General features: G+C 38.0%; 1 pseudogene; it reads left to right on the forward strand.

The window, feature by feature from the left end:
* The window catches only part of LOC143380720 (thyroid transcription factor 1-associated protein 26 pseudogene), a 92,352-nt pseudogene extending 66,174 nt beyond the window's left edge, over nucleotides 1–26,178 (forward strand).
* The last annotated feature ends 857 nt before the right edge of the window (nucleotides 26,179–27,035 follow it).

Below are 27,035 nucleotides of genomic sequence, written 5' to 3' on the forward strand. Positions count from 1 at the left end.
GTTCTTGACACTTGGTTTTCACTTCTCCAGAGAGAAGGTTTTTCCAATTACTTTGTATAGTCAGCTCTCACCTCCAACAGCCTCTGTCCAGGACATCACCTTGTTTTATTTTCTTTATAAACATCAACAGATAATGAGGATTCTCCATCCCTGAAAATGTATGCTCCAGGGATCTTTTCTATCTCATTCACAGCTGTATTCCCTATACCCAGAACAGTTGCTGGTCACATAGTAGGTGCTCAATCAATATTTGATAAGTGAATTAATAAAAAATTAAATGTAAGAGAATGGGTATTAGGAGAGCTAAAATTTCTCAAATAAGGTATCCTGAAGAAATTTTTATCTTTTGCACTTGACATTGGTGAAAATCAAGTGCAGAAAGACAGTTTGTATGTCATCACTCTTCTACAGTGTTCAGTCACCCACAGAGAGCTACTGGAGACCAGCTCTTGATCATGTAAGATGGATAGGCCTCTGGCGAGAGCTGAGCTCTAAGATCTCATATTGAGCATCTACATGTATATTTTTGCCTCTGGGAAGTTTGAGGGCTTATTACTGTTCTAAAAAAAACCTGTCTTAGCAGAACATAAATTATCTATTAAAGAGAATTTTGTAATTTTAATAGAAAAAAATCATGAGTGGAATTTGTGTGGAACAGACAAGATATTCCTCCATAATCACCTAAACCATTTTCTTTCAAACAGAAGCAAACTAAAAAAATGAGGTAAGTTTTATGGCAAAAAGGCACTAGCACAGCTTGAAGAATCAAATTATTCTAGAAACAATGCTGCTGTACTTGGCTTTAATTTGAATTTGAGTTAGCTCTTAGACCAGATTTAGAGTGTAGCTTCATGACAATTACTGTCTTCAGAAGCGCCTGCAAATAGCAGGGCATGGGACTCTTTCCTCTGGCCTTCCCCTGCCTGCTGTGTCAGTGTCTAACTTGATGTAGAGATTCCAGTTCAGAAAGCACTCCTGTTTATTCAAGAATAGAAGATATATCTGGAAGTCATTCATTCAAGCCCTTATCACTAGCCAGAGATTAATGGACATCTTTTTATGTAGTTTTATTCTTACTCATATTTCAATGTTTAGATTCTTTTAGTACAATGTTAGGTCCTCGGATTCAATTAAGCAAGTCCAGAGAACAGATAGAAAAGCATTGGTACTTATTAAAGGCACTGAGGATGGAAAGGCAGAGCTCCCTTATCTTCAGCTAATGGAGAGGAGAGTGAAGAACCACAGAATACTATCTGTGCAAATGTATGTGCAGATTTAGCTTTGCTAAAGGAAGTTCCACTTACTGACAGAACAGTTCAAGGCAGAAATAGATGTTACAGGATATGGTGAACGCCCGGTTGTCATAGGTGTTCACATAAAGTATGGGCAGACCTTTCAAAGGAGGTCCTAGAAGGGACACAAGAAGCAGAAGCAACGTGATCTTCAAGGTTCTTTGCAGCCTTAATGTCCTAAAGTACAGAATGGCTCCATGATTTTGTGTGACGGGATAGCTGTTCATTGCCATTGATGCCATACCTTTAAAATTATAGTTGTTACTCCCTTTAAATCCAACCTTTCCTTTGGACTTCCCATCCATCCAGTCACTTCAATTTGAAACTTCTGAGTCATTTCAACATTAGTCTCTCTTATCTCAGCTATATCCACATCCCTTTTTGTTTTGATATAGGGTCTCAGGAAGTTGCCGAGGCTGGCCTTGAACTTACAATCCTCTTGCCTCGGTCTTCTGAGTTGCTGTGATTACTATGATTACAGGCTTGTGCCACAGTGCCCAGCATAGCACCATATTTCTAAAGAGTAATTTCATAATTCTAGCTCTTGATTTTTTAGACTTAGATATGATATATTGCCTTCCTAGCAGCAAGTTTATTCTCTTTCATCACTTTGCCCATCTCCTTATTCATCTTTCCCCCCATTATGCTAAGATTAAAGCATTATTCAGTCCTGTTATTATGACAATTCACAGTTGACGTGTGTACTCTGCTCTTTCCTTCCAACTTTTTATTTTTCTAGATTTAATAATTATGGGTTTTTTTGTTTGTGTGTACATTTTATTTATTTTCCTTAGACATATTTATCATTAGTTCAACCCTAAACTCTTCTACATTCCTCCAAGTCCTTTGCAATTTATTTAGATGAATCAGCTAGTTAATTTCATCATCTTTTTTTTTAAGAGAGAGTGAGAGAGAGGGAGAGAGAGAGAGAGAATTTTAATATTTATTTTTAAGTATTTGGCAGACACAACATCTTTGTTTGTATGTGGTGCTGAGAATCGAACCCAGGCCACACGCATGCCAAGCGAGCGTGCTACCGCTTGAGCCACATCCCCAGCCCTAATTTCATCATCTTGAAGAAACACTCTCTTAGAATCTTTGGCTGGTTATGACCTGCAATGGTCCAGACTAGTTTGTTTTATTAGCTGCTGTACCATTGACATCCTGGGATTTCTTATGATTTCCCTGATGATACCCTTTTCCTCCTGTTCAGAGCCCTATTTTCCTGTAGTTTCTATCTATCTTTTTATTTCTTGGTTGACTCCTTCATTTTGGTGGAGTCACTCACTTCCAGAGAGGGTGCTTGAAGATAAATGTTTTGAAATTTACTTTAAGACCTTGAAAAGAAAACATTTCTGTTCTACCCTTGTTCTTGATTCATAATTTTTGGCTAGTGATACAATCCTAGAATTACTATTTCCCCCCCAATTTTTAATGCATTGCTTTCTTCTTTCCATAGTTGATATTAGGAAACTTAAAGTCACTGTGACTCCCTAAACTTTGTATGTGAACCATGTCTCCTCCCTCTGTAAGAATTTGTAATATTTTTTCTTTTCTCTCACTGTTCTGAAATTTCAAAATATTTATTTTTACCCCCGGTGCTGACCTTTAAGAATCAAGGAAACCATGTCTTTCAGGATTGGGCTATTTTCTTGAATTATTTCTTTAGTTATTTCCTCCCCTTCATTTTCTCTGGTTTGCTAGAAGCTCCACTACTCAGCTTGTGGGTCTTCTGAGCTGGATCTCAGTGTTTCTGTCTAAAAATATTTGTCATTACATTGGCATTTTGCTCTGTTCTGGGAGATTTATTCACGGTTATTTTCCAAATAACTGTCTACTCTATTTTTAATTTCTAGTACTAGATTTTCACTGAGTTTTATTTTGCTTCACTTTGTCTTGATAATATTCTATTATTGTTTCATAGATATGATATCTCTCTTTTTTTATTTTTCTGAGTTTATTTACATTAGTTTTTAATCCCTTGCTCTCTGAAGAGTATATTTCCTTTGAGTTACTTTTTAAATTGATTAGTTAAATTTTGGTGTCTGACATTAATGCTAAAAATTTTCTCATGTATCTAATGATCCTCACATATAATAGTAGGAAATTAGACTTGCAAATGAGAGTGGATGATTGGTGACTGTCCCTAATGGGACACACCATAGAATGATCTTACTGGGTCTTCCGGTTGAAGGACTCCTGAAAACAGAGTCTTTAAGTCTTTCTGTTTAGGCTGGTCAAATTAGCCAGAAAAAGAGTGTTTTCATATCCTCTCTAGGGAACATATGTTTGTTTCTAGAATTCTGGGAGCCAAACTAAAAGAGACGGGAGTCTTAGCATCAGGCATGTAAACATCAACTTCATACCCTTATTTTCAAGAATTCTACTTGTAGGGAAGGGGAGTCAACCCTCCAGAGGTCTCTCACATGCCACTGCTCACAAATACATTCTTAGTTCCCAAGTGTATTCATGCATTTTCCAAGTGTATACATGCATGTATTCATGTATTTCAGCTTTTCTGGGCTCTTCTGCTGGTCATGTGAGCTTCTAGACTCAAAGTGACAGCAAGTTCGACTCTCCATCCATATCTCTGACTCTAATCCCCCTGGTTACTGTCTTCTCTGTGCCTATTTTACTCACATTCTGTTAGATATATGGTAGGCCACACATTGGGTGCTTTCCAGGACAGTATAGAAATACATGCTATGACACCCCCAGGCCCCCATAGCCACAGGCTGCACTGTGGGCTTCTTACAATGGATCCTCCTGAACTCTCCATGGGCCAGATGAGAAACCCAAAGCATTTTCCAAATACCAGTTTGCTGTGCAGCTTCTGGATCAGTTAAGTTCAGGCCTCTTTTCTGTTCTGCAGGTTTTTCTGTGCCAAATTGGTCTGTTTTCGTTTCTATATGTTATCCCCCTGCTTCTGTGGTAAGTCAGTGCTTCTGCCATTGCTACAAACTACTTGGCTTCAAGTGGGTACTTTTTTTGTGTGTGTCCTTTTTTCAATATACCTAAATTTCTCATCTCTAAGAGACTCTGAGTGTCTGATTTTGAATTTTAGTGAATCCCCTCTTTAACCCACTTAGCTGAGAAAGAGTACTCTCACTACTCGAATCGTGAGCCACAGAGCAACTGGAAATGCAGCCTTCCTCTAAGCTGCCATCTTGAATCTCATCTTTGCTTCTGTGTTTCCTCAAGAAGACCAAGCGGGATATCAATTGTAAAACGATTTGAGAAAAAGATCTCTCAAAAGGAATTACCTTCATCATTATCATTAGGCTTATTTTTCTTTTCGCCCTCACTTTAGTTTCCTGCCATCCCTCTTATTTCACAAAAGGAGAACCAGGCAAGATGAATTAACAAAGGACCCAATCAGTGCCCAAAATAATGAGATAGACTTGTTTTTGCTACACGCCCACCACCATGGGATGTCTGCTGGACCACTTCCAGATGCTATTCCATATGTGTTTATATGTTTGTGAAAACTTATTTCTTATTTAGCATATTGCTCAATATTTATCTTAATTGAGCCTTAATCAGTCTTTAAATATGAGAAATTACTTAATAAATGTCAAGATTAATTACTTCTCAAAAGCACTGATTCATTATGAAGGCCTCTGTAAACTTAAATAAAACAAATGCCATAAGGTGTTTTGCAATATCAACAAAAGGTCTTTCTGGTTCCTAAGTTTCAAATACACTAAGATCCCTTTATCTTCTAGCCAGTATGAAGAATTGTTAAATACCTACGGATGCTTTCTTAGGTGATTATAAAGGGCTTTTATTTCTGTATTTTGTGGAGTAAATCAACTACTTGGGATATATCAACAATGAGGAACAGTCATTTTCCTGTTGCTGTCTCTTACTGGCTCACATTATACCTCTACTAGCAAGAAGAAAAATATTATATCCCAATCTATTTGAGTCATTTGAAGTTCAATTTCACCTCTGAAGTGAATATAAATTGTCTCTAATGAAACTCTAGGAGCAGTCATATAGACTGAAAAGGCCAAATAATTTGGAATCAAATTTTTCAAGTAACATTTCACAAAAATGATACATTTTCTTTTTCCATTCTTCATCATACTCATAATTCAAAACTGAGTGTAAATGTCAGATCCTGCGTCCTGATCCCTCTCTCTCTTTGCCTGACAGAATTAGGCTCTCTCCTTTGGGCTCCAACAGCCCCTTTTACTTTCCTCTACAATAGAACTTACAACATGATATTGTAAGGTTTGGGTTTCCTAGAGGGAAATAATTTTCTATTACTCATCTTTGAATCCCCTATGCCCGTCAGAGTTCTTAGCCCATAGCAAGAGCTCAGCATGTTTGTTGAATGAATAATGCAAATCCCCTCATAGCACATGAATTCATTTCCTGCTAAAAAATTTCATGTTCAAATGTGTATTAGCTAGTTTCTGTAACAAATAAACTCCAAAATTTCAGAGGCTTACCCAAACAGAATTTTACTTTTTATTCATATAACAGCAAGGTTGTTTTTATCGCTCAGTAGGTGGGTAGCTTTTAAGGACTCAAACTCCTTTCTTACAGCTGTGCCTTTCTCCAGGGCTTAAGTCAGAGTCCTAAATTTTTGTTGGCCTACATCTTTGTGATTAGAAATTGCTGGACATACTCTTATATAATGCAGTTCTTGCTGCCTTTGGCAAGCCACTTATCTCTCGGTACTTTATCCACCTAATGTCTAATGGAGAGTCCCCTATATACAAGACAATGTTCTAAGCACTTAGGACACAATAGTGAACAAATTCGGGGCCTTTGTGGAACTTGCACTTTATTGGAGGTACACCACAAATAAAAAGATGAATACATGAAATTGTGTAGTGTGTTAGAAGGCGATAAGTGCTATAGAAAAATTTTAAAAGGTACAGCAAAAGTATAGGAGATCAAGAGTGTATAGCAGGGCTTATTGCAAGCTTATCTTATTAGAATTCAAAAGATAGCTGTTTTGAAGTCATATGAAACGGAGTATTGTGAAAGTGTTGCCAACCATGACCAGTGTACAAATGTGTGCCTCCTACACATTCAGAGAGCTCACTGTCTATTCTTTACCAGTCCTTTTTATAGCTTCTGTTCACTGGACCAGGGTGGCACATTGATGTAGACTCCACCCCAAAGCTATCTTCTTTTCAATCCCTGTTTCCTTCAGTCTGCTCCCTCTTTCTCCTGCCTTTACACATGGAAACAAGTGTGTGTGTGTGTGTGTGTGTGTGTGTGTGTGTGTGTGTGTGTGTGATGGGGGTGCTGGGGATTGAACCCAACACTGGCACTCTACCAATGAACTGCATCGCAGCTCCATGAAAACACTTTTCCCCCTCTGTTTGACTTTCAATAATTATTAAATTTCTAATCTGTCAAGTAATGAGCATAGGTTCCCCCACACAGCCGGACCCTCCGTCCTTCTGCCAGAGTGATGGTTTAGGCTACTTCTTTCTGTACCTGCTGCCATGTCCTCCTCCTGTAGGATCCTTCTGGCTGTCCGTCTCCCTGGGTATGCTCCGAGGTACCTTCCTAGGTTTCTCCGTTTTTCCTCTTTTCACTACACACAGGAGCTCACTGTTGACCTTCCTGCCCCTACCCTGGCCATGCCCGGCAGTGACATCTCGCTTTGGGTGTTGCTCATTCCATTCCTTTCATTGGAGGTGCCTCCTTCTAATCTTTTTTCATTGAAGCCTTCGTTCAAAAGACACTTATGTGGAGACTCAGTGACAAACCTTATCTCAATCACATCACCTTGCTTTCTCTCTTTAGTTCTTAGGTAGAGAGAGACAGTCATGTATTGCCTTATAATGGGGATATGTTCTGAGAAGTGTGAACATCACAGAGTGCACTAGACTAGGATGGCTTCAACATCACTACACAATAGGATGTTAAGGGGCCACTTTGCTGTGTATGTATGGTCTACTGTCAACCAAACACAGTCATGGTTATGTGCTGCCCTATGTATGTTCAAGTATTGCTTTGTGGATGTTGTAGCTGGTGCTTTAACTTTCTTTAAAGAATACTGATTCCTGATTGTTTCTGTACCCACCCCCACTTCAGGTTTTAAACACACTATTCCCTGGAGGCTCTTTACCTCTCCTGTCCAGGAGCATGCTTGTCTCTTGGATTCCAGGATGATTCTCAGTTTATTCCCTGCCCTGTGTCTTAATTTGGTAGAAGGTACCTAGCCTCTAGGGCTTGCTCATCCTGTAAGGCCCACCCATGTCTCATTTGTCCCATCCTGAAGCCTTCTTTGACTTATAAAAGAGCTATTTGAACTCAGGAGTCAAAGAATTATTTGTTCACCTTTTCCCACCGATCTTTTCTTTAAGCTCCTGCTCAGAATTGCAAATGTGTATGCGCGCGCGCACACACACACACACACACACACACACACACCTCACCTAATGATATATTGCTGTGTATTGCTTATTAGTGTTTTAGCCATTGCATTTACTTCCCAATTAATTAATAAACTTCTTGAATTATAGTACTTCTGCATCCCCCAAAGGATGTGTGTGAAAGGCTTGGTCCCCAGCTTCTTGCTATTGGATGTTGGTAGAACCTTTAGGAGGTGGGTGAGCGGGAGATCTTTAGGTCATTGGAGGTGTTCCTTTGAAGGGGATTCTTTTTTATTGTATTTTGTGGCCATCAGGTGAACAGTTTTATCTCATCACACACTTCCTTTGTGATGGGCTGCCCTGCCACTGGCCCAAGCAATGGGACCAATAGATCAGGGACTGAAATCTCAAAAACTGTGAGTGAAAATAAACCTTTTCTATGTATATGTTGATTTATTTCAAGTGTTTGTTACAGTGATGAAAATCTGACTAATACAGTCATCAAAGAGAGTGATTCAGTAGGAAGAGAGTACTGTTGACATGGGAGAGACAATATAATTCCAGAAATGAAGCATTTTTGGAGATGGTCAGAGGATGGAAGCCACAGCTCAAGTGAAGGGTCTTTCTTGAGAGCAGTGTGAATAGTAGAGAGCCTACCTTGCCCCTCCTGTTTTCTCTTTTTGGATAATTATCCAGACTCAGATGTTTTAGATTTGTGTACTTACCTGGTCTTGAAGGACTTCATTATGTTGAAACTCACACTGTGTTCTCATTTTAGTGGTTAAAAAGATAAAGAGAAACTATAATATATACAATGTTCACCTGGATTACTCCTATTCTTTGGCTCTCATTTTATCACTTTCTCCAGAGCCCACCCTTGACCTGTCTGTGTTCTAATATTTGCTATTATAGAACACGTGCTTCTTTCATTGTGGCACACACCAAGTTTTGTTTTTCAACAAATTTTCTTGTCTTCTCATGAACCAAGAACTTGAGGGGACAGTAACCACTATATTAAAATGAGCACAATACCAGCACAGCTTGGCTTCTAGGGAGAGTTGCATACAGACATGCCTGGCATACTGTGAGAATTTAATACATACATTTGTTGAAAGAATCAATAAGTGAGATTGTACATCAGAGAAAGTATTCACATTTAAATTAAATACCTGTTAGAGGTCTCTAGCAAGATTCCAGGAAATCGTTTTCTAACTCAATGAGAAGTAGGAATTTATTTAGACAGGAGTCTTTAATGACATCCAGCCAGGCGTCCATTTCTCTCCTTACATTGTCACAGAAGATCTAAATTAGATTATGGCTGAGAAAAATAATTGCATTATATTCAAGTGAATTTAGTGACACAAATTATTTGTTAATAAAGTTCTTTACACAAATGTAATAGATACCATTTTTTTGTGTATGTGTGTGATGTTCAGGGACTGTTTTATCACTTTTGAGAGGGATTTTATTAGAGCTATTATCAGCTTCCGTATGTCCAAATCAATGAGAAATCCAATATCAATCATTTTTGGAGACATCGGCCTTGTTTTGTACAGTCATGGTGTGGATTTTTTTTTGTACCATTCTGAAAGGGGCCTGCAGTCTTGCAATTCTTGTGAAGAGGAAATCCCTGGTCCTCGGCCAGGGTTATTTTACATTGGTCATTTCTTATGGTCACATGGTGCTATGCCTTGGCACTGGGCCCATTCATGGGCCCAACATCATGATCCACTTCTCCAGATCTCAGTCCTTGACCAGGTTGTGTGGAGACCCCACATGACAGCACCTCACATAGTTCCCCAGATTGGGGATCTGGTGTCCCAACATGCACCTTTTATGGGCCTGCTATCTCTAAGGTCCTGCTCCCAAGTCACTGCAGAATCTTCAAGCTTTGTCCTAATTCTGGGTTATCCAATAGAACCATTCCTTCTTCTCCCCTTTTAGTCTTCTCAATACAGAGCAACCTATCCTACTCCTTCTTTCAATAATAAGACCTGAGGAAGCACAAGATGAATCAGAGCACTTAGCCTCAGACCCATTTGCAGATGAGCCTTTCTTTCTTTCTTGTGCTCAAAAGGACCTTACTTAAGGAACAAAGAAGCTCAATTCCTTCCTTTTGGCTGAATCTACAGCAAGAGGAAACAGAAAAAGCACAAATTAATTTCCCGGCTGGTCACCCAGCTAAATCATGTTCTCAGTAAATCACATACTAAACACTCAATCCATGTTTACTGAATGCGCTGGATTCTAACATGCTGCAAGAAACCCTTTTACTATAAAGATAACATTTTAAATGAGCCCTTTGCATGAATATTTCGGCTAGAGGGCTTAAAACTTTGTGTTTTGGAAAGTAAAACTAAACATTAGCTTCACAGTTTTGAACATCCTTAATTTGAAATACTTTCTCTGTGAAACTGACCTATTACTCTTTGTCTGCCTAAAGATGAGTAAACTATTGTAGGATCCAGCTATTGATAGTTTATTTTCTATAGGTTTTAAGAGGGATTATTTATGGTAGCCTCCTGCAATCTACACTTACAGTGAGATTTTGGGTTTTGTGGGCATTGTGTTTACAGACAAAGAATGATCAAATAACTGCTTCTCTCTTTGTTCCTCCATGGTGTTTACTGTCAAGAGCCCATGCTTCCCTGCTCACAGTATCACCTGATAGGTCTGGCCTCTGTTGGACGTCTATTATTTTCCTTGATTTGGGGGATTAGAATGAATGACCAGAAACACATTCTGTCTCCTCGGATACAAGCCTATTAAGGCTGCTGGAAAATGAGCACAATTAGGATCACCTCATTAGCCACAATGGTTTTCAATGCATCACACCAAGCATGTAAACCTATGTGGTCAAAAGCATTGTCTGCTAGCCTGCATCTGCACAATCACCTTTCCATATGGTTTCTCTGAAAAATTCCACACTCTTCATAACCGAAGCAGGGGAATTAGAACCTCTTAATGAACAATTGCAATTAGTACACGGGCTCATTGGAAAATAACTATTGTGATAAACTTGTGTAGGTCTTAAAGTATTTATCTGTAATCCTTTTTTTAAAATTTATTTTTCTTTAAGTCTTATAGCACCTTTTCTAAGAGTCCTGGGTATTTTTGAAAAGAAGCCACAGTCCAGGTTCAATGCAGATTTGAGCTAGAAAGATGTATCATGACCTTGCCCATGATAGGTGAAGAGGCATCAGGGAGACCATTTTACAGATAATGGTGTGTTAGGTTAAATCAGTTCTTCCACATGGTGGGTGAAAATCCCCAGGGAGCTTTTAAAATTAACAATTTCCAGGTACTACTCCAAATCAATGAAATTGGATGTTGTGGGATGGGATCTGGCACTGGTATTATTTAATAGCTTCTCCAGGTGATTTTACTGTGCAGCCAGGATGGAGAACCATTGAACTGGATGATCCATAAATGTTCATGCCACTTTCACAGTCTACGAATTATTTCAGGGTGTTTTCCTTGGAAGGAGCTTTCTATTATAACACAGTCTTATTCAAATTATTGGTGATCTTTTCCTTGTCCAATTCACAATTGAAACATTAGTTAAGAAATTTGAAGAAATAAAATCGTAATTTTGCCCTTTTGTGATCTCAGATATCTATAGCTAGAAGCGGGGGTGGGGGGGTGGGGGGTGTCATTTTTCTGATAGTTAAGCTGTCAGTCCATATTGCAAATGAGGAAGGCAGCACAATTATTTGACTAGGACATTTGTGACCCAAAGGCCTGGCAAAGTCCCTCAGGGGTTTTTCCTGTCTCAGTATCAAGATCAGGTCTCTTTGTATTCTGAAAACTGTGGAATCAAAGGGCTTATTTAACTTGTTGGGTAGAAAACCTTTGAGTGGAATTTCAAATGTGAAGGGTGCTAGGTGGTGCTAATGAGCAGCTGGGTTGAAAAACACTGATCGAATTGATCTAATGTAAATCTTTGTAGAATGTAAGATCTGATTTAGACATCTCTAGTTAATTACCATATGTACAGCGTAGTACAATCTGTGCAGTTTAGGTAAGTTAATTATCTTCTCTAAGCCAAAGTTCTGATCTGTAACATAGAGCTAATAATAGCACCTTTTAATTGAATTATTGTGACACTTGGCTAAGTTATCGAGGTTAACATGGTCATCACTTGAAAATGTTATCTATTATTAAAAGTACCACTACTGCTATTTTTGTTGTTATTGACTTCTGGCCAATGATGGCTTCAGGCAAATCTTCAGTCATAAACTTACCCCTCTCTTGTCATTCCTCGGGTGTTTCCAGCTGGGTGTTTCTGGCCTGGTCTCTGGGGTCTATGGGTTGTGGGGAAGCTAGGGGCTAAGAAGCACTGCTGTGCAGGGACCTTAAGCCTTTTTTTGCTTCTGCATTATTCAGCTCTATGCTCCCCAAAGCTATCTGCCCCTTGGATGAATCACAAGTGTCCTGACTCTCCTGGAGATCTCAAAGTTCTTCATGTATCTATTCACTCATTTGTTTGCTCATTCACAAATTCATTAAATTATTCCCTCATTCAAAGCAATACTTAGGAATTATATATGCTGAAAAGTTTCTTTCCTGAGGCAGAAATAATTTGTATTCGAGCATATAAACACACCTGCTTCATTCTCTGCTGCTTTGAGAGAAAGCATGTTTCTAAAAGAAGTAAGTAAAGACCTCAGAGAAATCTGTATGTTGCTTCTTAGAAGCCCTGGAAGCCACTCCCTCACACCCCAAGCCACAGGTGCAGGAGAAATGACCTACTGAGGTGCTAGGGGAGGTTAGCAGGGTCCAGATTCCAGAGCCCAGCACATGGCAGACACTTGGTAATGACACCTTTATTTCCATTAAACTGCCAGCTGCATTTATCATATCATTAGTCACTCAGCAGTGCTCGATAGACCTGATTTATTCATTTGGAGGTGTGACCCATTTACACATGGCTGAGAACTGCAGTTGAGTTTACTGGGTCTGAAATCTTGAGTAGAAAATGTGATTTCCACCAAAGCAAAGGATGAGGGACATTTGCAAACTTGTGTTTACTGCCTTGGTGTCACTGAGGCTCTTGCTGCCTAAGCACAGTGAACCCAGGTCAGACTGTTGATGGGGTCAGGCGGTCAGTGTTACAGGAGGTGACACACTGCTGTAAGCAGTACCTCATCAAAATGCTCGCCTTGTCCTGTGTATGTGGAGTCTAGTGACTAATGAAAATATCCAGGGGCCTTCAATTTGAAAAAAATATGTCCTTCCTTATTTACCACTGTTCTTTTTAAAAGACCTTCACATGAGCCTTCATTATTGACAATTGTTCATTTTGGTCAGCATGCTCATTGTTTATAGACCTGATATTTTCATGCATTGCTAATTTTGAGAACTGCTTCCATATCGGTTACTTTAATTGATTCAGATGTTGGGTTTCTGTAGATCACTGAGGCCTATATTCTGTTTATACATTATATTGTTGAGCACTATGAGTCTAGTCTTTGGGGCACCTGAATGAACCTGAAATTTAGGAACAATGTCAGCACCTTGGTAGACTGAATTCAAGGATTTTGGTTTTGGAAAAAATCTTGAATTAAGTAATTCAAGATTATTCAAAATAATAATTCAAAATTAAATAATTTTCTAAGTTTTATAAAATAACACATGTTTATTGCAAAAGTTTTTAAAACTAGAAGAAATATCATAAAGAAAATAAAATTACTTTCAGTCTGATCCCATATGCCAATACACATAATTATTACCCTCTGTCTCATTCTGTTTTGTGCTACTAAAATAGAATGCCACCGACATGGTAATTTATAATGAAGAGAAGTTTATTTATTGGATCACAGTCCATTGTAGAAGGCAGAAGGGCAACAGAAAAGTGGTGTGGGCCAGGGAGGGAGAGAGAGGAGAGACCAAATTGGTCCTTTTGTAAGGAACCCACTTCTATAATAAATGCCATTAATGCATTCATGAGGGCAGAACCTAATCTTCTATTAAAGATGCTACCTCTTAATACTGTTGCACTGAGGATCAAGTTTTCAACATATGAAATATGGGAACACATTCAAATAGTGGCACCCTCCTTAACTCCTCTTCCCAAGATCAATTCAACAAAATTATGTTCTGATCATTCACTCAACATTGTATTTGAATTTTTTATCATGTCCTAATACTCTTGAAACAATTATAAAAATACTTGGCTGCAGAGTATTCTGTTCTTTGGGTAGATAACTTATCTATTCCGTATCATTGATAATTTGCATTGTTACTGATTTTTCACATTTAGCAATAGTGTCATGAATAGAACATATGTGCAGGTGTGATTTTTAGGTGAGGCTGATAATATTTCTAGATGTTAGAGTTAATATGGGTCAGAGCAAATTTGGTAATCATGTTAGTAGAATGCTGGAAGTTTATGCCTATTAACTTTTATGTGATCTTTTACATGTATTTCAGCTCGGAACTTGTTTTTAAGCTTATACATTATTTATTTATTTTTGGTACCAGGGATTGAACCCAGCTTGCTTAACCATTGGGCCACATCCCCAGTCCTTTTTATATTTTATTTAGTGACAGGGCTTCATCTGATTGCTTAGGACCTTGCTAAATTGATGAGACTGGCTTTGAACTCTCGATCCTCAAGCTTCAGCAAAATAATTACTTTTTAAAAGAATATTGATACATTTTTAATTTAGTACTCGACTTCTGTGTCTAGTGAAGTATTAATTAAGACTTAAAATGAGAAAAGAAAAAAGAAGTAAAATTTTCACCTCAGTTCTCTTAGAGTCATTGTTACACATTGGGATGAAGATAGAATACTCTGCCTAGTTTCATGAACTTGTTCTTAGGATTTAAAAGTCTCATAGATTAAAATAAGAAAATAGAAACGTACGTAAAAATGGAAGCCTAAAAAATATATCCTGACTAATGTTGCGCTTGATTAGGCCTGAACTGCCAAGTCCTACGGTGTCCTGCCACGTATTTCACAGTGACCTCAAACTAAAGACCACCCTGCGTTAAGGGGTGCAGGTATCTCAGCACAGAAACAATTTTCCCCTATTCAACTTACCTTGTAAATCCTCTTAATTGCACCTTGGAATATTTCATGATATGAAGAATTATCTTTCCACTGAGGGATGTTGCTTGAAAATCAGAAAAGTACAACACCCTAATGGTGATGCCTATATAAATTCAAAATGCATGTGGCTGGCTCTTCTGGGTTTGATCTGAGACTCTAAACCTCTCTTTAACTTTATTTATTCATTTTTAACTAGCTAGTACATTCCCATGACATGATTCCAAATACAGAAGGCACGAAAGCATACATATTAAAAGTCTTCCTCTCACCTCTGTCCTAGAGACACTCAGTTCCTCACCCAGAGGTAACTACCGTGTTTTGGATCTGTCCCTGAAATTCATGTATTGGAATCTTGGTTCCCAATGTGGCAGTGCTGGGTTGTGAGGCCTGATAAGAGGTGATTGGGTCATGAAGTTGGATCTCTTTTGAATGGATTCATATCATTGCAGGAGTGGGTTATTGTGAGTGGGTGGCTATAAAAATGAGTTGGCCTCCCTGTGCTTTCTCTTTCACATCAACTTGCCTGCCCCTTCACTTTCTGCTAACTTATTAATGTAGCACAAGGGTCCTCATTAGATACAGGTGCCATGCCCTTGGAAATCCCTCCAGAACCAGGAGCTAAATTGCCGCAGTCTGGCTGGGCACAAATCACGAGCCACTGAAGCAGGAACAAACTTTATTTATGAACTCCACCAGCACACTCCACTCACGCTCCCCGGGAACTCTCCCAAATGTCACAGGGCTCCTCCAGGAACCACCAACCGGAAATCCCTCCTCCAGCACTTCCCCAAACAATGCGAACTCTTCAGGAATCCCTGCGAGAGCTCAACCTGAACTCAAGGGGAACTCCGTGAGAACTCAAAAGTCATCATCTTAATGGCTCGCTGGCGTCACCTATCAACCACTACTTCTGGCAAAAATGCCATGCGTCATCCCGACTCGGCTGTGGCCCTTAACACTAAATAAGCTTCTTTCCTTTAAATATTACTCACTTTCTAAGTATTCTGTTATAGCAACAGAAAATGAACTAAGATTATAATCCATTTTACTCAGACTTTTTTCAGGGTTCTAAAGATTAAGTGAAACCATCAAATGAGATCAAGAAAATAATACAAGGTATCTGATGACTTCAACACTTTGTGTGGAGAAAGAGAATGCTAATAATTGCGTTCCCAAAATGTGATATCTATAGTCAAATCTGCTTCATGGGCTGAAAACAGAAACTTGCACAGGTCCCTGTTCCTGGTTTAATGCTCTGCTCTTACTATTTTGAAATTCTTAATCATTTTTGAACCAGGGGCCCACATCTTCATATTTCACTATGTCCAGTTAATTATTTAGCTAGTCCTATCTCAGGTACTTTCAAGATGGAAAACAATAGAATAATTGATTTGAGTAGTCTCTAACTGACATAAGAACAATAATTTCTTTGCATAAAAGTCATGTTCTCACCTGTCTCTGAGGTCTACCATGTTGAAATATCTAACTGAAAATGTCAGAAACCTCCTGGTAGTATAAAATTTCTGAAAGAATGGGAAAATACCAAACTGAATCATAAGGAGCCACTTTTGAGTGTTTAATTGCAGAGAGATCAACTATGTTTATACAATTGTATGCTTAATTCCCTCCTCCTCCTTCTCCTCCTCCTCCTCCTTTTTTTCCAGTGCTGTGGACCAAACCCAGGGCCTCATGCATCTCTACTACTACACTGTACCCCCAGCCCTACCTTATTCTTTTTCATTCTTTTTCTCCCCTTACCTTATTCTTAAAGGTTTGATTTTTGGCAATTGACATTTCAACAACTCCTGATGGCTGAGGTTATACTTAACAATGGCCACTTAATAAATGTTTTGTACTCAAAATACTTTTGTAGGTGTTTGTGTTTTTCTATATCAACCACAGATATTGAATATTATGGTCTGACCACAGTTATTGCTGGAGATGAGTAGTAGAAATTACCCAGAAAGGATCTGTGTAAATGGAGTTATTCTACTCCCAACAGGAGCAACCTTTCTAACTGAAAGTATTTAATCTGCTTCACCTATTGACATAACACAGGCAGATGCTGATTCCTTGAGGAATGGCGCCTGCACAGAAAACAGATTCAGCAGAGATTCACTGTTTCTAGACACACACACACACACACACACACACACACACAAACACACACACATACACGAGGTGGGGGATGGATATGCAAGACTTTAGGAGGAAGATTGTCATTTAGTAGAGCACATTGGGGTCTAGACTTTCTTAGAAAGCTGTTGATAAATATGCAATACGCCAGGTTGTTCTCTGAACATGGGCAGTTACTAAGTCTTCATAATAAAAGCTAAGAGACCAGAAGGAGGCTTTCCAGCCTAGTGCAGACCTCATGGGAAGTAGGATTGTCAGATAAAATACAAGATGTTCGATTTTAGATAAGCCACAAATAATGCTTTTAGTATATCCCAAATGCTATATAAATTATTTTTAGTATAAGTACATCCTATGTAACATTTGAAATATATTAAAAATTATCATTTTTTTTGTTTTTCTGAAGTTGAAATTTAATTGAGTTTACTTTATTTTTATTTGTGAAATATGGTCATGTCATTTGTGGGGTAAGATAAGCATGGGAATCATAGATGAAGATGCAGACTGGATCAGAACTTAGTCCCTTGGCTGCACTGCTTAAGGTCAACTTCCAAGGCACAGTGGGGAACACCTGGATGTTAGGAGTGAACCCATTGCAAGCTTGTGATGATTCATGGAATGTTCGATACTGAGGGGTGAGTGGACTCAAGTTTTCACAATTATCACTAATTTGCACTTACTATGTTCTGGTCACCATGTGGATGTGCATTACATGTATGATTTTATTATTATAAATTTTATGAAAGAAACTATCAACATAGTTTAAAAGATAATGAACAGGATTTTCTCCCTAAAATTCCAATATAATTCACATACTATAAAGTTTATTGCTTTTTAAAAAGTATATAATTCAGTAAATTTTGATATATTCACAAGGCTGCACAACAATCACTAATTTTAGAACATTTCATCACCCTGAAAAAAGCCCTCTACCCATTAGCAGTTGTTCCCCTTCCTTCCTTCTGACTAGCCCCAATGTCCTATCTGCTTCTACGAATTTGCCTATTTTTGACATTGCATATAAGTGAATTTACATAATGTTTATTCTTTTGTGTATGATTTATTACTTTTAGCATAATGTTATCAAGATTCATCCATGTCTTACCAAATACAGTGTGTCACTCCTTTTTATGGATGAATAATGTTCCATTGCATGGATATATCACTTTTGTTTATCTATTGATCAGCTGATGGATATCTGGGCTGTTTCCACTTTGGGGCCGTTATAATTAAGGCTGCTATGAAGATAGACAGGTTTGATGCCGGAAGCAATTTGATCAATACCATGCAATTCATAGATGATAGATCTAAGATAAGAATCCAGGTTGGTGTGACTCAGAGCCTGAAATTGTAACAATTATTTCATGTTGTTTAAGTATTTTCATAAATCCTCTCACATCTTTATGCACCTTTTTGGGTCCAGATGAATTTGTTGGGCTCTTACTGACTAGACCCAGGAGTGGGCATGACCAGGCAAATGGTCTTGTAGAATTCTACCCCAGCAACATACTACTGACTAGGATGCAAAGTGTCTCATATTTCCAGGTTATAGCTGAAAGGAAGAGGATGAGGGGAGACCCTTTCAGTTCCCTGTTCTCTGCCACAATTCCAAATTCTCTACCCACTAGTGCCCAAGGTAAAGAAAAATAGAAAGTTATCAAAAAGAATATTTTATGACGCCTGAAGCTTCACAGGTTTTAATGCTTCATAGAGGTCCCCTCTCCTTTGTTGCCAAAGAACAGAAAATAAACGTGCAAGTGTGCACACCCACACCCACCCCCCCACCCCCCTCCACAAGAACAGAAAACTAAATAAAGAGAGAATGGTTTGAGGGCCACTGTTGTTTTATTGCTTCTGTAGATTTCTCTTTTTCCACTATCCAACTAAGCCCACAACTCATATAAGTAACAGGCTGCACAGAGAACAGCAAATAACCCAAGACAGCGACCCATTTCATTTTCTTAGTACCAGCTCACTGGAGTTTCTCCCCCTGTAAATGAAAACCCCCAAATTCAGAGGAGAAACATGGTACTTGTTTCTTTTAGCAGATCCAGTCAGCCAACATTTAACCATTGAGCTGAGGATCACAAGGTTCTTTCCAATAACAGCTTCTTCCACACACTGCTTTGTCAGGGAGAGGGGGTGCGTTTGAGCAGAGCTGTTTATAAGAAAGAACTCTGTGTTAGCGGGTTAGGGGGCAGGGGACCCCCACCCCAACCCCCACCCCCACCCCCACCCCGGGGGCCTGAGGTGGGGGCATCTGAAGAAGAGGCAAGAAGGGTAAAAACTTTGAGTTCATTTTTTCCATTAAAAGCAGAGATTATGATTTTGATCCAGCGATTCAGTGATTCTCTTTTTTCCCAATTGAAAAAATTCCAAGTCTGTCAAAAATAACATTAGAACAGAGTCTTTCTCTGTTCCCCATATCAGAGCAATGCAACCGAACCCTGCGCGGAAGCTGTTACCAGGGCAGACTCACCAGGCCCACAGGGGCTCAGCGCCAGGAATTCTCCCGCTCCAGTTCTGTGTTGGAGTGGGAGAATTCAATGACTGGAGCTGATCACTGAAATCCCAGTGTCTGAATTCTAACTCTTGAAATGAATGAAAAGCAACACATCCACAGAGGTTTAAGGAAACTAAACTTTAGGAAGACCTTCTTGGGTAAAATATCAATGTAATTGTGTCCACAAATAATATGATAACAAATTACCATGTCATCCAGCTATCCCAAAGGACCTAAAGTATTTCATGTATATGAGACTATTTAAATCGCACAGTCCCCCATGAGACAGAAAGAAGGCTGATCTTAACACTCCTCTTCTACTAAGAAAACTGAGGACCTCAGATGCTAAATATCTTCTGCATTCTGGTTGCTTAACTCGCCGTGGGATGCATTTGTCATAGATTCAGATTGCATTTTACCTAAAATCATGGAGAAAATTTGTATGATTTGGATTTGTCTCTGAAGAGAACTGTGTGAATACCTTTATTACTCAGTAATTTATATAAGAGGAAAAGTGTATGCTAATGTGCTTGCTCTGTGATATCAGGTCTCTGGATAATATTGAGAAGATGAACATGGGGAGAAATAATAGATGACAAAGAATAATTCAACAACACTCTTTGGAATTGACTGACACATTTCTGTCCAACTAAGATACCAATCCACCCTGCCCCCACACACATCCTTTCTGTTTTTATTTTTTAGTACCAGGTATTGAACCCAGGGGCACTTAACCACTGACCTATATCCCAGCCCTTTTTATTTTGAGACAGGATCTTGCTAAGTGGCTTAGCCTGGGTTTGAACTTGCTGCTTCAGTCTCCAGAGCCACTGGGATTATAGGTGTGTGCCACCATATAAGGCACAAATCCCTTGAGGTAGTGACAGTGAAGAGAGAGTTACTCAACAAATAGCAGTTTTACTTATATCGATGCACTATTACTAGTGTATTACAAAATCCCTACAAATTACTCAGGTTTTTACAGTACTGACCTGTTCTATTTTAAATATCTAGGACGTTATATTCTGTTTTTAATTGGACTTGATACAACTGGTTAGAAAAGAAAAAAATTGTTCACTTAGGGGAAATGTAATAATTCTTCTGGGCAATTTAGCACTTTGGATTAAGTAATTTTCTAAAGCATATCCTAGAATTAAAAGAGAAGAATTTATCCCTTTTTTAGTGGTAGATTCAGACTCATTCTTTATAGGAGTTCAATGGCTAACATAATTAAAGCAACAGTAACTTTAGTTTTCATATTGGGTTTGTTCTGATCTAGACACAGGAAAATCCCTCCTGTGTGGAGGCTACTAGGTTCTGATGGCTCCAGTCTGTGGGCTTTTTGCAAGGTTTGGATTCAAGTTTCTGTTAGTTCTATTTCTTTCCTGAACCAGCCATGAATTTGGGAGTAAGCAGATTTTTATTTTTATTTTTCTACCTATTCTCTTCCTTTACCTCTGTGGGATCTAGTGATAAGAATGTCCTAAAGCCTAAATATATACTCTATCCCTGTCTCGCTTTAGAGGAGGGAAGGTGGTTTGTTTCTATCTTGTTGGCTGACAGTGAGGTTGATTCTCCTATATCCTTGCCAGGTTTCTCTATACTTGTTCTATCCATTTTTTGAGAGAGGATGTTGAATTCTCCAAGTATAAATGTGTATTTCTCTGTTTCTCTTTGTTCTGTGAGTTTCACTTCAAATTTTCAGCTCTGTGATTTGGTGCATGCGCATTTAGGATTGCTGTGTCTTCTTGGAGTACTGGTCCATTTATTATTACATAATAATGTCCCCTCTATCTCTGGTAATTTTCTTTGTTCTGAAGTTGAAATGATCTGATATTAGTATAGTCACTTCTACTAGCTTTTGACTAAGGCTTTGCAAAGTCTATCCTTTTCCATACTTTTATTTTCATTCTGTTAAGATCATTATATTTTACATGTGTTTTTGAGACAGCATGTAATAGAGTCATGTTTTTAATCTGCTTTGACAATTTGTGTATTTTAATTGCTATTATTTAGATAAAATGCATTATATCTAATTGCTCACATGTTAGGACTTAAGTCTGCCATTATATTTTCTGTTTTTTCTTTTTCTATTTCTTTTTTCCTTCATTCCTGTATTACTTGAAATTTTTTATAATTACATTTTGACTTGCTATAATGTCTTTGTATCTCTCTATATAACATTTTTAGTATTTCCATAGATATTATTTCATATATACATAATTAATTCTGAATTACTAGTATTATTATTTTACCAGTTTGAGTCAGGCACAAAAACTTTAGCTCTCTTTATGTGCCTATATCCTCACCTATTTATGATATAATTGAAGTATTTCCTCTACATACATAGAACCACATCAATGTTACTTTATTCATCAAACATCATTTAGAAAACTCAAGAGGGGAAGAAAAGTCTATTGTTTTAATTAATATTTCTATTTATCATGTTCTTTCTTCTTTCCCAATGTTTCAAGATTCCTTTTTTAAAATTTGTTTCTATTTAAAAAATTGTCACCACTCTTTAAAGATATTCCTGCTTCCTATCAATTCTCTCTTTTTTTTTCTTTCTCTGAGAATACCTTGATTTTTCCTTCATTCTGGGAGGATAATTTTGCTGGATGTGAGATTCTGGGTTTACAATTATTTTCTTTTAGCACTTGAAAATGTTGTACACTTTATTCTGGACTCTGTGATGAGATAACTTCTATCATTTAGATTGTTTTCCCTTCATGAGGAAGGTCTCATTTCTCTCTCACAGTTTAAAAAATTTTTTGTCTGTTTTTAATTTTCAGAAATTTGATGATAATATATTTGGGTGTATTTCTTTGGTTTTAGCCTATTTGCAATCATTTAGCTTCTTAATAGCTATAACTTTTAGATATAGATACATACCTTTTATTTATGTTTATATTGTATTTATAGCTTTAAAAACTTTATTTTATAAGTATTTAGTTCCAGAGTTCTCTGAACTTCTGTTTATTTTGTTTTTGCCTATATTTTCTCTGTTCAGATTGAGTAACTTCTATTGTCTGTCTTCAGATTCACTGATGATTTACTCCATCCTTTGGATTCTGCTATTAAGCCCATTCACAGACTTTTGTTTTTGATTACTATGTTTTTCAGTGTTAAATTTTCCAAGTGTCTTGTTTTTATATATTACTTTGCTGAGACTTTATGTTTCTTTGCTAAGACTTTCTATTTTTTTTTTCATTTTTAAAAGTCTATTTTCAATTGCTAGGGAATCTTTTTTAAAATTGATACTTTAAAATCTTTGTCAGATAATTTTAACATTTCCATGTTGGTACGGACATCTATTGACTATTTCTTTAATTTTTAACTTTTATAAAAAATGCTACATATTTATTAGGTTCCATGTGATATTTCAATACATGTGTACAATGTGTAATGTTTCAATAAGGCAAAACCCATCTACCTTCTCAAATATTTATCATTTCTTTACAGTAAAAACATTAAAAATAATTTCTTCTAGTTTTTTTTTTTTTTTTTCAAGAAGCTGCTCTACTGTGAAAAGCACACCAGAACTTTTTTTTTCTCTCATCCAGCTGTTATTTAGCACTCTTTGTTCACACTTTCCCTATTGATCCCTCCCTGATGGTCTCCCCAGGCTTTGGTAGCTGCCATTTTATTCTCAGCTTCTATGAGATCACCTTTTTTATATTCTTGTGTAAGTAAAGTCATGTGGCATTTGTCTTTCTGTGTTATGGTTATTTCACTTAACATAAAGATCTCCATTTCCATACATATTGTTGCAAATGACAGAATTCCATTTTTTTAAAATGGCTGGCTGAGAAGTATTCTGTTGTGTCTATACACCATGTTTTCTTTATCTGCTCATCAGTGGGTGGTCATTTGACTTGTTTCCATTTCTTGGCTATTGGGAATGTTGGGAATGGTACTGCAATAAGCATGACATACTGATTTCATTTCCTTTGGAAATAATACTCAGCAGGTGTTTTTTTTTTTTTTTTTTTTTTTTTTTTTTTTAGGAATCCCCACAGTCTTTTCCACAATAGATGTACTAATTTACTTTTCCATCAATGGTGTGTAAGAGTTTATCCTCATCGGCACTTGTTACCTTTAGTCTTTTTAATATTTTTCATTTTTATTGGAGTGAGGTGATATCCCATTGTGGTTTTAATTTGTATTTCCCTGATGATTGAAGATATTCAGCAATTTTTCATATACCTGTTGGCCATTTGTATGTCTTCCTTGGATAAATGTCTATTTAGGTCTATTGCTCACTTTTTAATTATATTTTTTTCTTTTCTTTGTATTGAGTTGTTTGAGTTACTTACATATTCTGGCTAGTAGCCTCTTGTTAAATATATACTTTGCAACTATTTTCTCCAAATTTTTAGGCTGTGTCTTCACTCTGTTAATTGTTTCTTTTGCTGTGCAGAAGCTTATTAGTTTTATGAAATCCATTGTGTTTTGGGGGTCTTATCCAAAAAGTCTTTGCCCATTTTAATGTCCTGAAGCATTTACCTTACTTTTTCTTTTATTGGTTTCATGTTGTGCATTTAGGTCTTTAGTCCACTGTTTGTTTTTTATATATGAGGAGACAGAGGGGTCTAGTTTCATTCTTTGCATGTGTTTCTCTAAGTTCCCTAACACCATTTACTGAAAAGACTCTCCTTTCTTCAGTGTGTGTTCTTAGCTCCTTTGTTCAAGGTCTGTTGGCTGTGGGGACAGGTTTATTTCTGGGCTCTCAATCTAGTCCAGCTGGTCTGTGCATCTGTTTTGATGCCATTAACATGTGGTTTTTATTGAAGTAAGTTTGATAGCTTCCTTGGCATGATGTATGATTTTTATTGAAATCTAGATATTTTGGATAATATAAGACCCTAGATTTAATTTTAAATTCCCCATTTTAGCTGTTTTCTCTGACATTTTTCTGGAAGGGGATGAGGGAGAGTCATCTCATTACTGCCAGACAAGGGTAGAAATATATAGAGATTCTTACCTAGCTTCTGTTGACACCTGAGGTGAGGAAATCCTCATTTCTGTTGAGCAGATGCAAGAGTTCTGATTCCCTACCAGGCCTACTATCACCTTGTTGGCTGGAACAAATCAGGGTACCTTGTCACTACTCCCTACTTGATCTCCACAGGCACTACAGGGCTTGGAGGAAGTGGCCTTCTTGCCACTGGGCAGTGGTGAAAGTTTTGACTTTCCTCTACTTTTTATTAGTCTACTAAATAAAAAATGAAAAGTAGACTAATTATTATTAGTCTACTTTTCATTGCTATAACTGAAGACCACGGACTTAGTTGTTTTATAAAGAATAAATGTTTATTCAGCTCTTGGCTCTGAAGGCCAAGGTGACATCAGGTGGTTGAGGCTTAGGAGAATTTTCTTGCTGGTGGGGACTCTCAGCAAAGTCCTGAGGCTGCACAGGGCATCACATGATAGAACAGAATGTTCTAGTAACACAGCTCCCTGGCTGAGAAGCCCGACAGCCAACCTATTGATTCCAGCTGAGAAGAGGCAGTGAAGTGGTGTAGTGGCAGCCTGGGTGAGTTGGAGCAAGGGAGGTATTTTATTCAGTTTTGTTGGTGCTGTGACTAAAAGATCCTGACCAGAACAATATAGAGGAGGAAAAGTTTAATTGAGGGCTCACGGTTTCAGAGGTCTTAATCTATAGAAAGTCACCTCCATTTCTCAGGGCTCAAGGTGATGCTGAACATCAGCAGAGGGAAGCAGCTCACATTGTGATCGGAAAGCAGAGAGAGAGTCCACTCACCACACAAATATATACCCAAAGCCACGCCCCCAAGTCCACTTCCTTCAGCCACACCCCACCACTTCAGTAACCACTCAGTTGATCCCTATCATGGTATTAAATCACTGATTGGGTTAAGACTCTTGCAACTCAATCATTTCTGTTCTGAACCTGCTTGCATTGTCTCACATGGGAGATTTTGGGGGACACCTCACATCCAAACCATAACAAGAAGGAGGCACAGGAGAACCGGTGGTTTGGGGACGCGTGTTGAGGGGGTTTCACCTGTCCGATGCAGGAATAAGAATGGAAAAAAGAGGACCTGGCGGCCTAACTACCCTCAAGCTTTTTCGGGCAGCGTTCGTGAGGGGCAAGGCTTTGCATTTCGGAGAAAACTGAAGATTCAACAACATTATAAGAAATTGCTGTGGAAGAAAAAGAAGGCTCAAATATCACAGGAGTCCCAATTCACAGATCAGTATCCAGATCATCTGAAACATCTTTATTTAGCTGAAGAAGAAAGACTCAGGAAGCAACTGAGAAAAGTTACCCAGCCTTTGTCAGAAGAACAAGTTGACCAGCCTTTGCCTGAAAAAGAGCATAGCATTGACCAGACTTTGTCTGAAGAGGAATGTAGTGTTCATCAGCCTCAACCAGAACAGTGTGGCAAAACGAAAAATTCTGTGACTATTCCAAAAAAGAATAAAAAGAAAACATCAAATCAAAAAGCACTAGAAGAATATGAATGGATACAAGCTAAACGTGCTGCCAAGAAACAAGAGTTCGAGAGGAGAAAAAAAGAGAGAGAAGAAGCTCAAAGACTCTACAAAAAGAAGAAAATGGAAGTGTTCAAAATATTGAACAAAAAGACTAGAAAGGGCCAACCAAACTTGAATTTACAAATGGAGTATCTTCTTCAAAAAATACAAGAAAAAAGTTAAATCAGACATTTTTTTCCTAAGGAAAAATGATTAAGGGTTAAATTCTGCAAATATTTTTGTTCTTGTGAAAGAAAATTTTCTATATATGCTGTAGATTTTGTGGACTTATTTATTTTCCTCTGGAAGAAGGATGACCTGAAGAACTGAAAGAACCTTCTGTTTGAGAAACAAGATCAAGCGTGTACTGCTTTTGTATCATATGATGTTTGTGAAATAAAAGTTTTAAAAATTAAAAAAAAAAAAAAAAAAAAAGAAGGAGGCACAGCCTATGGCCTTGTGGAGCCTGTCATGCAGGTATATGTTAAGGTCTGTAAACAAGTCAGGATGGCACCTGGTATTTTGCCAGAGAAATGTTAGAGTCTGTAAACAAGTCTGCATGGTGCCTGGCAAAATGCCAGAGGGAGTGGTTTGTGAAGTAACAAAAGCCAACCATTAAGTGTGGAGATTCCTTATTGGTTGACTGTTGTATCTATTTTATGCTAATTAGATAAACTGTGTAAAATGTATAAATATCGCTCAGATCCTACAATAAACGGCTCCCTCTCCTGCTGTATCAACATACACAAGTCATTCGTCACCCCCCAGCTATTTTGCCCAGCCAGCCGGGCTGCGGCAGGTATAGTGGGCCTGAGGCTCTGAGAGCCAAGGCTCTCCTACCTGTCACCCTTCTGTAGCTAGGCTAGGGCATAGTATGGATGCCTACTGCAGAAGCCCGTTGCATACAACTCTGTAGACCAAACCGCAAGCATAGACCATTCACCGACCCCAACTTCTCGCTTCTTGACCTGTGGTGAGAAAATGGAAATGGACCTAAATGGAATTTGGGGCTTTTGAGTTGCCCAATACCATTAGTACTTTCCCAAACTTAATTAGCATAAATTTGGACCAATAACGTTAGTGTTTTTCCAAACCCTAATTAGCATAAGTTTGGACCAACGGCATTGGTACTTTTTTCAGATCCTAATTAGCATAAGTTTGGACCAATAGCAGTGACCCAAGTCCTATGTAAACCTCTAGACTAG

Source organism: Callospermophilus lateralis, chromosome 14 (genome assembly GCF_048772815.1).
Source record: "Callospermophilus lateralis isolate mCalLat2 chromosome 14, mCalLat2.hap1, whole genome shotgun sequence".
NCBI classification, from domain to species: Eukaryota; Metazoa; Chordata; class Mammalia; order Rodentia; family Sciuridae; genus Callospermophilus; species Callospermophilus lateralis.